The sequence below is a fragment of the Mycteria americana genome, chromosome 1 (assembly GCF_035582795.1).
Source record: "Mycteria americana isolate JAX WOST 10 ecotype Jacksonville Zoo and Gardens chromosome 1, USCA_MyAme_1.0, whole genome shotgun sequence".
NCBI classification, from domain to species: domain Eukaryota; kingdom Metazoa; phylum Chordata; class Aves; order Ciconiiformes; family Ciconiidae; genus Mycteria; species Mycteria americana.
In genome coordinates this window covers 152,419,077-152,431,159 of record NC_134365.1, presented here as the reverse complement: position 1 = coordinate 152,431,159, position 12,083 = coordinate 152,419,077, and positions in this window count along the sequence as shown.

The following is a 12,083-nucleotide window of genomic DNA, read 5'->3' as shown; positions in this document are numbered from 1 at the left end:
GAGGCACATCAAGGGGAAAAAACTGTTTTCATGTGTTTAACCTGTTAATTATAGTAATCTACACTACAGTGTAAGTATTGTAACCTGGAATGGGAAATGGGTGTTTGAAAGAATGAGCTGACTAAGACAAAAATGATTAAATCCACACTTCGAATGGACGATTTTCATATGTAATTTGAGCTACACATTCATAAGTTGTTTCATTTTCACATTTCAGTACTCATCGGCACGTATCAAAGTGAAAGACTAGCTGAAATGAATGTTTTCTTACCTTCATCTGCTGGAGTATTTTAAATACTTCTCAAAGACTGAAAGACGTGTTCTTCTGGACTCATAATATGTGTTTTAAGATGTGTTTTATGCTTAATATGATGAAGTCAGAGTTTGAAATCCTAGGCATTCCAACAATATTGCTTCTTTTTTATCTACAGAAGAACACATATAAATGCAATATTACTTTCATACTCGTGAATAGTCAAAGTCCCTATTAATTATCATTGACTTTCCACGTGATAGAGCTAGCCAACAGGCCTCTCACTGTGTTCATGATACATGTCCTGAGCACAGACAAATGTGTCACACACCCCTCCTCCAGTTCCTTCAGGTTTGAAAGTCAAATTCTTTGTTCTGAAAATGGATGGAGTGCAGGTGCTGTCCCTCTTCCTATGCCTTCCTGTGCTCAGAACAGAAAAGAAACAAAAGAAAATAAAACCAGAGCGAAGAAATGGAGCTTGAGTCCTGGGGAAAGGGGTGGGTGGGGGAAGAGGATGGAGATGGCCAGATGGGGATGATGACAGCTAGAAGGAGCTGGGGCTAGGGGAGAAAGAAGGGCAGGAGGGAACTTGCTCTTAGTATGTTCTCCACATGCTGAAATGACTTGCTATTACTCTACATCCACATGTGCTAGTAAACTCTCAAGCACACAAACTTCTGGAGTGAGAGTAATAGCCCGGTCCAGCTGTGAGGCTTGCTCCTTTCCACCCCTGGAAAGGAGAAGCTCCCACCTCTGGGGATACATAATGAAGTGCAAAGATGGCCACAGTGCCTGTTGCCCTTATCCAGTCCTCCTGTCTTACTCATCCTTGACCAGGTTCCAAGCCAAATTTGGTGACAAATAGATGTTTATGCATGTTTTCAAGTGGGGGGTGGGCAGAGGAAGAGTCGCTTTCTCTCCCCAGCTGCTGGCCATTCACTGCCTCAGGCAGTCAGCAATCATTAGCCAGCCATATTCCTCCCCTGCCCTTCTCATAACGAACTTGGGCTCTTCCCAGCACTCAAACAAATGCCGATCCCTGTGTCCGACACACGGATGCTACCTGTGCAGAGTGACCCTGGGCATGCTGCCACTGCGCCGTCTCAAGTACGATGGTAATCTCCCTTTCTGCTTTGATTCCTTTCTTATTTATTTCCCTTCTCTGCTTTTAGGGCTGCTACTAAATGTACACCACGTTCCCTACTCGAAGTTGGACAATTCCAGTGACTATCCCCAAATTAGTGGCTACTCACAATTGCAGAAAAACATATTGAGGAAGCTCCTCACCAAGATTTTCCCTTATTCATTGTAGGGGCAGCTGGTAACAACACCTTGTATTCAGGTCGTTAAAGCCTTTCTATTATAGAAAATCCTTGTGACCTTTTATTTTGAGAATCTCTCACATTTCTGTTGTTTGTAGAAGGTGTTTGATATTCAGCAGAGGAAATCCCCTCGGGCCACAGAAGTGTCTTCTCTTTGTCCCATGAAATTCCATTTAGGATGCAAAGTGACAAAAATTGCCATTACCCTTCCCTTATTTTTATCTCTTGGGAAAACACTCGTAGGCTTCAGGCTGCAGGCCAGGCTCACACTGGCACCGCCAGCACCAAGAGACACACTGAACCAGCTGAAGCCAAGGAAATGGAAAGGTAGGTGAAGAAGAGAACAAGTCTGTGGTGTTACATTATAAAAAATTCCCAAGTGAGCAGCTTCCACCTCAAACCACCCCCTAAAATCCTTAGTTCAGGGGATAGGAGTAAGGTAAGCCAGACCAGGCTGCTTCTTGGCACCTTGTAGACTCAAGATGTTTTCCTTGTTCACACATATACACAAAAGCACCTTTCCTCAGCTAATATGCATCTGTAGGGTTAATAACTCTAGCAATAGCATCCTGTACTGCAACGCAGAAGGTTCAAGATTCATGTGTAACTTATGATGCCGGAAATAAGAAAAAGAGTGTTAAAATAATTTACAGCAGAGTTAGCTTTAAATTAACTTTCCTGAGGCTGCAATAGCTAGTACTTGAGAGTTAAGAAATACCTCTGAACTCTAATTTATCCACTTTTACATGAACGCACTCTGGCGCAGATATGTGTTACATATGATCATACTGCATTTTCCAATTGACCGTGTCTAAATCAGTATTCATAGTGGAGGTATTCGGGGGTAAGAGGATGTTAACATATGCAACTAAAATGCTGATATTTTAGTCTTAAATGCTTGATTTTACAGTCCAAGTAATTATTTTCACCTAGCAGTTTATGAGCCTGGAGTCTCATATGTTCTCATATTCAGAAATAGCACATGCTATCCACTAAAGTCAATCTTGGTTCATGTATGTCATTCTTTGGTTAAAAAATTACAAGATTTAAGAATTCCAAAGAACTACCTAGAACCCATGATAGCTGCATAATCTGTATCATTACTGTGGTTTGTGAATTCAGTCACTGAAGGTGTTGCACACTCCTAATATTTTTCTCCTTATACAGAGGTCCTGCTCAGGACTTTACGGAATAATGTTCTTTGGCCTGGAACAAAAAGCTAGAACTTGCTTCTTCACCATTTAAGCATAGACCTGTACTGCTCACTGTGCTCAGGTATCAATTTTATCCAGGACTCACAATCATCACATTCTGGAAAGGACCACGCACACATATCAAGAGGAGCATCAAGCTTCGACTGAAGCTTTTCATAACTCAAGCTGGGTGAAAAATGAATTCTAGTTTAGAGGCATTTCAGGCCTCTAAAGTTTTATACCAATTCAGAGATAAATCATATTTTGCTTTCAGAATTTCTCATGACATAGGAATTCTGGGACTTTTTGAACCCTCACAGGGGCTTCTGAAATGAAATACACTCTCAGGAACTTGGCAGCTGATGAGTAAAGTTGACATGATTCTTACTAGCTTCACTTCAGCTCACTTCAGAATAGCAGCAGTTCAAAGACTCATGCACATACCTTAAAATGTTTTTAACCTAATGGAGAAGTCTTTACCTGTGCAGTATAAAGGTCCTTGTATCTATATTTGAACAAATAGACTAGCTTCTTCAGTCCTTTATTATGGTAGCTTTCTAGGGAGATCACTGGGAGTACAAAAACGTGAACCGAGTTTCTAATGACTAAATGCATTTGTAAAAGATTCCCAGCTAAGATGGTCTTCTGCAGCATGGGGAGACACTGAGCACCGCACCAGGCCTTATAGGAACGTGCCTCCTCCTACTTGCTATTTGCTTCCAGCAGGGAAAGGGCTAAGAATGTGCTGCAAAGCCCCAGCCACGCTGACGCTTGGCAGCACGTGTCAGCGCCGTGTTCAAAGGATAAACTGAGGCTCTGATGATTACCCCACCTCTTACTGCCAATTAAAAAGACATAAAGCTGGAGACACTGGCACCAGGGCACAGGCTCAGAAACCACGCTGCTAGGAGGATCGCTCAGCCTCTCTGCGGATATAAACAGGGCAGAAATCAATTTTACTAATTGCAGTGGATACCATGAGATCTGTATCACCACTCTTTTGGAAAGGAAATGCAGGTAATGAAACCAGCTGAAATGAAGACGTTACCAACTTGTGACACTTGCTCATAACACACACATGAATAGAAATGTCTCAGGTGGAATTTAGGATGACTGTCAGTAACTACCATTCAAATAATCTGCTCTCCTTTGTCTTCCAAACAATTCATTTTCCTGTGGCAAATGCAGTTGCCAAAGTGAATTCACGTTCTGATGCATGTGCACCAGTGTTTGCACATTACTTCTGTTGTACGGTATTGCTGGTGAGTTTGGGTGAGATTTACCTGACTGAATGTAAACTTGTTTTAGGTGATTATGTTAGGACAAAATGCATTATTCCCCAGAACTGTCTTCTTCCTTCCAGCCAGGAGCCAAAGGTAATGAGGTGTAGAAGGCTGCATCTGTGTTACCTCAAAACCAGAGCAGTAGTGTCCATCTTGGTGCTCTTTAAGGGCTAATATTTCACCAGTAATACAAACAGCGAGGATGGTGATGGTATGTGGTATTGGTGCTGGTGATGTAACTCCTGGCAGTAATGTTCTGCTGCTAATGCACATAAATTATGGCATTTTTTCCCAGTGTTTCCTTGCTTCCAGTTTATACGTATTTTTTTAAACTAACTTAGGTTTAAATAGCTTTTATTCAGAGAGCTTGTTAGATTTTGACACTAAATTTTATGCCTTTCTGATCAAAATGTCCTAACCTAGAAAATGTAGGCTTTTTGGTTGGATTGTTGGGTTTTGGGTTGTTTTTAATCTTGTTGTTTTAAGTTCATTTCTCTTTGGAAAGAGTCTTTTCCCAACACACTTGGCTGTACATAGCCAGAGTTTACAAGGTGCACTAAAATTGAAATATCAAAGAGAACTGTTGAAATGACATGCTTGTGAAATGTGTGCAATTATCTGCTATTAACTCATCTGGAATCCTGTGATGAGCAAACTGTGATTTTCAGTGTGTCATTACATTGTTGTATCAATGGGTTGTTCAACAGCTCAATTTAAAAAATACTCAAGAAATAATCATTACAAGAGGTAATCCTTCCCATTTGATTCAAATAAATCTGTTCCAACGTTAGGCTGACATGATCATGGATCTCATGAGGTTTCAGTGCTTTGTTTGCATTTGCTTTACAGTATTTACTGCTGATTTTGTTGTTGGGTGTTTTATTTTTGATAAGACATCTCGGATTCTGTTTTCTAATTATGTAGAGAAGCATGAGTGATAATGCTACCATTTCTGATTTCTTGCTTTAAGCTACAGTGACACAGTGGTGTTCTTCACACAGTGTCGAAGTAGAGTGGTTATTTTGTTATTATGATGCTACAACATTTTTATCCTCTGGATAATTTTGCCTCTTCTGGTGGCTATTCAGCTGGAGTTGCCCCCTTCTAGCACTGAAAAAGTAGATCTATTTTGTGTTTTTCATTTGCAATCAATAGAATTTGTGTGGAAAATGGCCAGCAATATTCTGGAATTATCATTTTACTGTGGCTTTCTTCTTTTGCTACTCAATACGCAGGTGCTCTGGAAAATCTGTCTTGCAGAAGAAACTATCAATCATGTTAAATATGTAAATATACTCAACAATTTCTATTCTTAACAATATCACTTTTTTCCTACTGTTTTTCACCTTTTTAAAAAGGATTCTGTAAAATGGTTTCCAAATTTCACCATGGTCAGACACTACCTATTTGAACGTGATTGGCTTTTGTCCCATATGTATTCAGCAAGAACTGCTTGTTGACAAAAATAATTGCAAGATTCTTTTTTTTTCCAACAGTACGTATTTCCACTGCTTTGTGACTTGGGAGTTTTTGCTATTGGGCAATCAGTTTGCACAAGTTTGTACTCATGTTTTAGGTTCTACATAAACTTAAAAATATTTCACTATTCTTGCTTACGTGGTGATTTTTCTTCTAGCTAATCACTCGGGGTAACTGTAATGACTGTGCTTTGCATATGCTGGCTCCTTCTTCTGTAACCAGTGTAAGCATCCAATTGTTTTGGCCAGAAACAGACTATATTTCAGTGTGTCAGATGGCGAAAAGCATGAAGAGGCTTCTAGCAGGTGAATATGTGCTGGTGCATATGCGTGGGAAGATACTGCTAGCAATCGTTAGGGATGAGGAATTAGCCAGCAGTAGTTTGTGTGATGCAGTAGGTGGGAAGAATCAGCCTACTGAAGTATGAGAAAGGCAGTGGAAGGGGATCAGCCAGCAGTTGCCTATGTGCTGGAGGTTATGATAAGGTGGGTGGAAGAGAGAGAAGAATAAGAATGGGGGAAGAACTAAATAAAACAAAAAAGGGTGGGGACGAAGAAAAGAAAAGGAAAAAACCCAAGGAATCAAAAAGAGCAGAAGTGGACATACTACACGAACCGCCTGTAACATCAGGCCATAGTCAAAGAAAAGACAGGATAAGGTGGTTGGTCACCTACATTTCTAGGAGACTGAGTGCAACTGGATGAAAACTGTAGGACAAAGTGTACTATTAGACGGCATTGAACAGCACACTTCAACAATGAAAGCATGCCTTTGTGCCAGAGCATGTGTTGAGTTGTGAGACTGGGTCTGAGATAAATGATGAACAGCCTACATTGATTTGGTGCAAACAGAATATTAGACATCAGGTGAAGAGTATCAACAGGAATAAATGACAAAATAAAAACTAAAAAAAAAAAAGAGAAGACATTTTCCAATGCAAAATGTCACATCCTTCCAAGACATTCCTGCACAAGGAAAATACCATGAAATACTCCAGGCTGTCACCATTTTGAACATTGGCGGCTCCTCAGTCATTTCCTGTGTGAACACTGAGTACACAGTAAATACAAAGAGGCCCAGTTCACTCATCCAACTGGACCAAGCAACCATGAAGATGTGTGCTAAGTGTGTTTATTTGGGAAGCTGGAACAGAGTTGTTGTGAAATCACAGCCTAGCTTCCTGCATGTCATCTTTCTTGTCCAAGAAGGCAATGCCTTCACAACATAAGTTACCAAGAGCTGGCCTCCCTCTGTGGGTGCTAATGGGGTGTAGGTGCAACTGTTTGAAGAACAGCTCTAACATAATGAAATAATGCAGGTGTTTGAATTGCTAAAGTACTCGCAGAGGAACTGCACCTGCCAAGAATAGGCAGAGGTACATGAACACATAATTTGTGGCTGCATGAACGACTACTTGGTAGAGACCCTTTCCATAATTTACCAACAAAGTGCAACAAAGTGTCTTACACTGGGAATAGCAACCAAGCATGAAACAGCAAAAAGAAGTAACTGGCTGCTTGAGAAAGGCTAGTTGGCTAGGAAGAAAACTTTGCTTCTGCCAGTTTGTTGCTTTGCACTCTTCACAGACTGTGTGTAAAGGAGATTGTTGGGGAGTTGTCCAGTTTTCAGAAAATTCAGCTAATCCGTAATTTCAAAAGTGCCAATGTGACATTCACCATGAAATTCGGGAGCAGGAACTCAGCTTGCCAGAGCCATCTGCCGCCCAAGTGTCTGTGCTCACCAGTATATCCCAGGGAATCATACTTTGGTCTTACTGACAACAGGGGAGAGAGGCTGAATCATTGTAAAGACTGTAAGAAAATACATAGATTTTTTTGCTCTAGGGTGTTTGTTCTCGTTCAGCCCAGGCTATCGGTGGAAGAAGGTTGTTTTTGTTGAATGGTGGCCATTAAGTAGTTTATACAAAGTGAATCTGGTAGTCTCAGATGAATGTATAGAAATAGATGTGCACCACAAAGACTGTGGGTGTTACTTCTTGGATGTAGCTCCTAAAGGGACGTGGAACAGCAGCAACCTCTTCAAATACAAGCAGGGATGCCTGCAGGTCTGAGGTTCAGGGGGCAGCACGATCTGCCTTGTTGCCTGCGAGTATTTGCTTTATGCACAAATGGCTACTTAAATATTCGACTGTGGGGTGTTATTGTGTCTTTTTGTTTTTGCAAGCATTAAATACAGTTCTTCTCCCTCACCCCCATTCATTTTCCTTTTGTGAAACAGCAGTGTGGTGTGGTTAGGTACGTTTTGGCAATCCCAATAGAATCAGTGCCCTCATTCATAAGCTGTGATTACTGTCCTGGGGAAATGAGACCAACTTATATTTGTGGACATAAAGATCTGGTAACAGCGACTGAAGCAAAGTTCAGGAAATGTATTTAAAAAAAAATGTGATAGAGGGTTTTTTATTTTGCTCTTGGCTTTGAAAGCAGTAGAATGAAATGGGTCCATTTGAAAACAAAAACTGCATAATGATGTTTCTATCTCAAAATAAATCTTACATTAATGAGGACCACTGGTAGTGTAGTTAGAGGCCAAAACATTCTAACCTCCATGGTTAAAAAAAAAAAATTAAAACAACAAGAGAATTTAAAGTTCTTTCTGGAAAGAAAAGAGAAGAAGGAGCAGGAGGAGGAGGGGGAGAAACAAAAGAGAAACTCTGTCTTTCAGTTCCAATAGTTCTTGATGTTTAAAATCTCTGAAGTTTTCTTATGTGTTATGAAAAGCTACAAATTTATCTTTTGCCATTTTCCCAAGGGAAGCTGACCCAAATCCACCAGCAGCAGTTGAAAAGGTTTTTCCAAGCTTTATCAAATGGCCCCAACAGAGACCAGCTTAAAATTAAAAGCTTCCCCTACCAGAGGGAATATATGTGACTTTAATAACTGAAATGTGTTTTTACTTTCTATTACAGGGGTCAAAAGGTTTCTAAACAAACCAAATTTATCAATTATTTAGAGCTGATTTCTTCTGAAGTGGTATTTCTAAGATATTATTTGGTGGATAAATTCAATGTTCTAAGGCCAGCAGCAGCATTTTATTCATAACAAATTTCTCCTAAACTGAATTTGCTGGGGCAACTTAATTTCCACTATCGTGTTTGCACTGTAGAAATATCAGCTGAAGTGTTATAGGGCCTAACTAGTGGGCTTTTCAAAGAGAAATTCCATATAAGCATGCTTATTCAGCACCACCCTGCTTGCCATTTATTGCTTAAGAAATGAACTGGTACATTGTGTCTGCAGTAGAATTTCTTTAGCTGCTGAAATATCCTTAAAAACCACAAGGCACCTTTAAAGTCAGGAAACAATATCTTAAACTATATTGTCACCCTTGCAGTAAAAGAAAATAAGATAACTGTCAGAAGTTTTGTTAAAGACATTTTAAAATGAAAGACCCATACACGTGCGCACATAGATGCACACATTTTCTTAGCTTTCTCTGAGAAGCGAACACTTTATTTAGGTTGTTGCGGAAGGGAATTAACAGTAAATTTAGAAAGAGACCATTCTTAATACCTAATAGGGTCCACTGACCATGTAAATACTCTGTTTGTTATACATTAGCTAAACATACATTGGGTTTCTGCCTAAAGTCTGCCATTTGGTGCAGGCAGAAGACGTTACGGAACAGTTCATAAATTCATGTGGAGCCCTGTTAAATGAAACCAACCATCCAATAGCTGACATTTTGCCATCTTTAAAATAGCTGCCTCTCTTGCAGTAAAACTTCAGGTTTATTTATGCAAGCAAATATGAAGTAGTAACGCAATCAAGGTGTTATGGAGGTTTTTTTTTTTTTTGAGAAAGAATCTGACTATTAATAAACAAAAATGCCTCAAATAGGTTCTCCTTATTTATACTTGAAAAAAAATTCTTCCTGAAAAATCACATTAAGGAAGAGTGAAAGCATCATTTTGTGACCACTGAAAATGGTCCCTTTTTCTTAGCAATACATACTCTCAGAAATATGAATTATTACTACAAATGAAGAACAAACAGGTGAAAGCTCTTCCTCTCTCTTCTGCCTCCCTTTGCCCTTGGGGCAAAAGGATTGTGCTCAAGCATAAGAAATTGGCAATAAAAGGATCAAAGTGAGCCAAATTTGATCGAGGCCTGGCTAATAAGGTGATGAGGAACTTTTTACCTCCAGGGGACTGACTCTGCTTCTGTTTCATCTCTGGCTCAGATTATTACTGAAGTTTCGAGATGGTTTGAAGAGGTTGTCAGATGAGGGCTTGAGGTTTGTCTGGGGACTCGGTGCCCTGAAAAGGCCTGAATTGAGTGATACACTGAGATTGAGCATGCTTCTGAGTACAAGGTGATAGTAAGCTGGTGAAATGGGTAACACGAGCTTTGGGCCACGGTCAGGCAGGAACTGGAAGGATATCATTCTCCCCTCAAAGTAGCCACATGTCTGCTTGACCTTCCCCTGCCCAAGGTTAGAAGGGAGTTGAATTAGTGGTTCATTTTTGGCCCATTGCTGGAGTGATTGAAAGCCGTGCTGTGGTGATTATTCAGTGGCTTGCATGAAATGAGCTGATGGGCACCAAAATCACCACGCTGCTGTCTTTCACAACTGCCAGGTTTGTTTTCAAGCCTTGTTCTGCACTGGCTTAGCTTTGCTGGGGTCTGTGTCACCAGAGAAACAAAAGAAGGAAACAGCAGGTATGGCTATGAAAATGTAAATGTGATAATGAGGGAAGCCTGGCAGATTAGCATAAAACCTGAGGTTGCTGAAAGGAGCATTCAACGCTCTGGATGGTGGTACAACTTCAGATCACTTCCTGGATGTTTCAGACTCCCTTCTGGAGCGTAGGGTGAGAGGAGTCATTTGCATTTGTTCCTTCAGGGTCATGAGTGTCTTAGGCAACCTCGATGTCAGGATGAAAAAAATGTTACATTCTGTGCTGGGACGGGCTCTAGGAAGTATTTGGATGCTTTTTGAGAGAGGAAGATTTGTAGTCATTTCCTTACACTGTTTCTAATGTCCTAGATACTACCTTAGTCTTGCAACCTATTTAGAATCATAGAATCATAGAATCATTTATGCTGGAAAAGACCTTTAAGATCATCAAGGCCGACTGTTAAACTAGCACTGCCAAGTCCACCACTAAACCGTGTACCTAAGCACCACATCTACATGTCCTTTACCTCCAGGGATGGGGACTCAACCACTTCCCTGGGCAGCCTGTTCCAATGCTTGACAACCCTTTTGGTGAAGAAATTTTTCCTAATATCCAACCTAAACCTCCCCTGGCACAACTTGAGGCCGTTTCCTCTTGTCCTATGGCTTGTTACTTGGGAGAAGAGACCGACCCCCACCTCTCTACAACCTCCTTTCAGGTAGTTGTAGAGAGCGATAAGGTCTCCCCTCAGCCTCCTTTTCTCCAGGCTAAACAACCCCAGTTCCCTCAGCCGCTCCTCATCAGACTTGTGCTCCAGACCCTTCACCAGCTTCGTTGCCCTTCTCTGGACACGCTCCAGCACCTCAATGTCTCTCTTGTAGTGAGGGGCCCAAAACTGAACACAGTATTCGAGGTGCGGCCTCACCAGTGCTGAGTACAGGGGGACGATCACTTCCCTACTCCTGCTGGCCACCCTATTTTTGATACAAGCCAGGATGCCATTGGCTTTCTTGGCCACCTGGGCACACTGCTGGCTCATACTGAGCCAGCTATTGACCAACACCCCCAGGTCCTTTTCCACCAGGCAGCTTTCCAGCCACTCTTCCCCAAGCCTGTAGCGTTGCATGGGGTTGTTGTGACGCAAGTGCAGGACCCGGCACTTGGCTTTGTTGAGTCTCATACAATTGACCTCGGCCCATCGATCCAGCCTGTCCATATCCCTCTGTAGAGCCCTCCTACAGAGCCCTCCAGCAGATCAACACTCCCATCCAACTTGGTGTTGTCTGCAAATTTACTGAGGGTGCACTCGATCCCCTGGCCTAACCTACAGTAAGGCCAGGTGAGATCTGAAAAGTCTGAGTGATGGCATTGGCTCAGGAATTATTTGAAACACAGAAATGGGTAAATGAACTTGCTCAGCATTTTTCTGCTTTGATCCCACCCTGTGCAGCCAACAGACTGGGAGTTCTGCTCAGCACGTGGAGCTGCTTTACATGTGTGCAGGGGACGTCGACTCAGCTCGTATACATTTATGTGGTCATGACCCAGTGGTTTACCTTTTGCTTATGCTGTTCCTTATAGTTCCCAGCACTGTTAAAAGTAAGGAATCTATTAAAAAAAGGGGAAAAAAAAGAAAAGGAAAAGAAATAACCTAACCTCCCCCAAACTGAATAAGCAAAAGATTCCCTTATAGATACAAAATGGGGAAAAGGCAGCACAGGGAAGTTGATCTTGAATTAATTAATTCACAAACTCATATCAGATATGCACAGCTTCCTACTTCCACTTCATAAAACCAACTCTACTCTTGGAAAAATATTCAGCTCCAGCTGAGGAACTGAACTCTTCCTGCAGAAGATATATTGCCACTAGGGTTTATAGTAACATTTTTGCCCGCTTAGCCCTGATAGT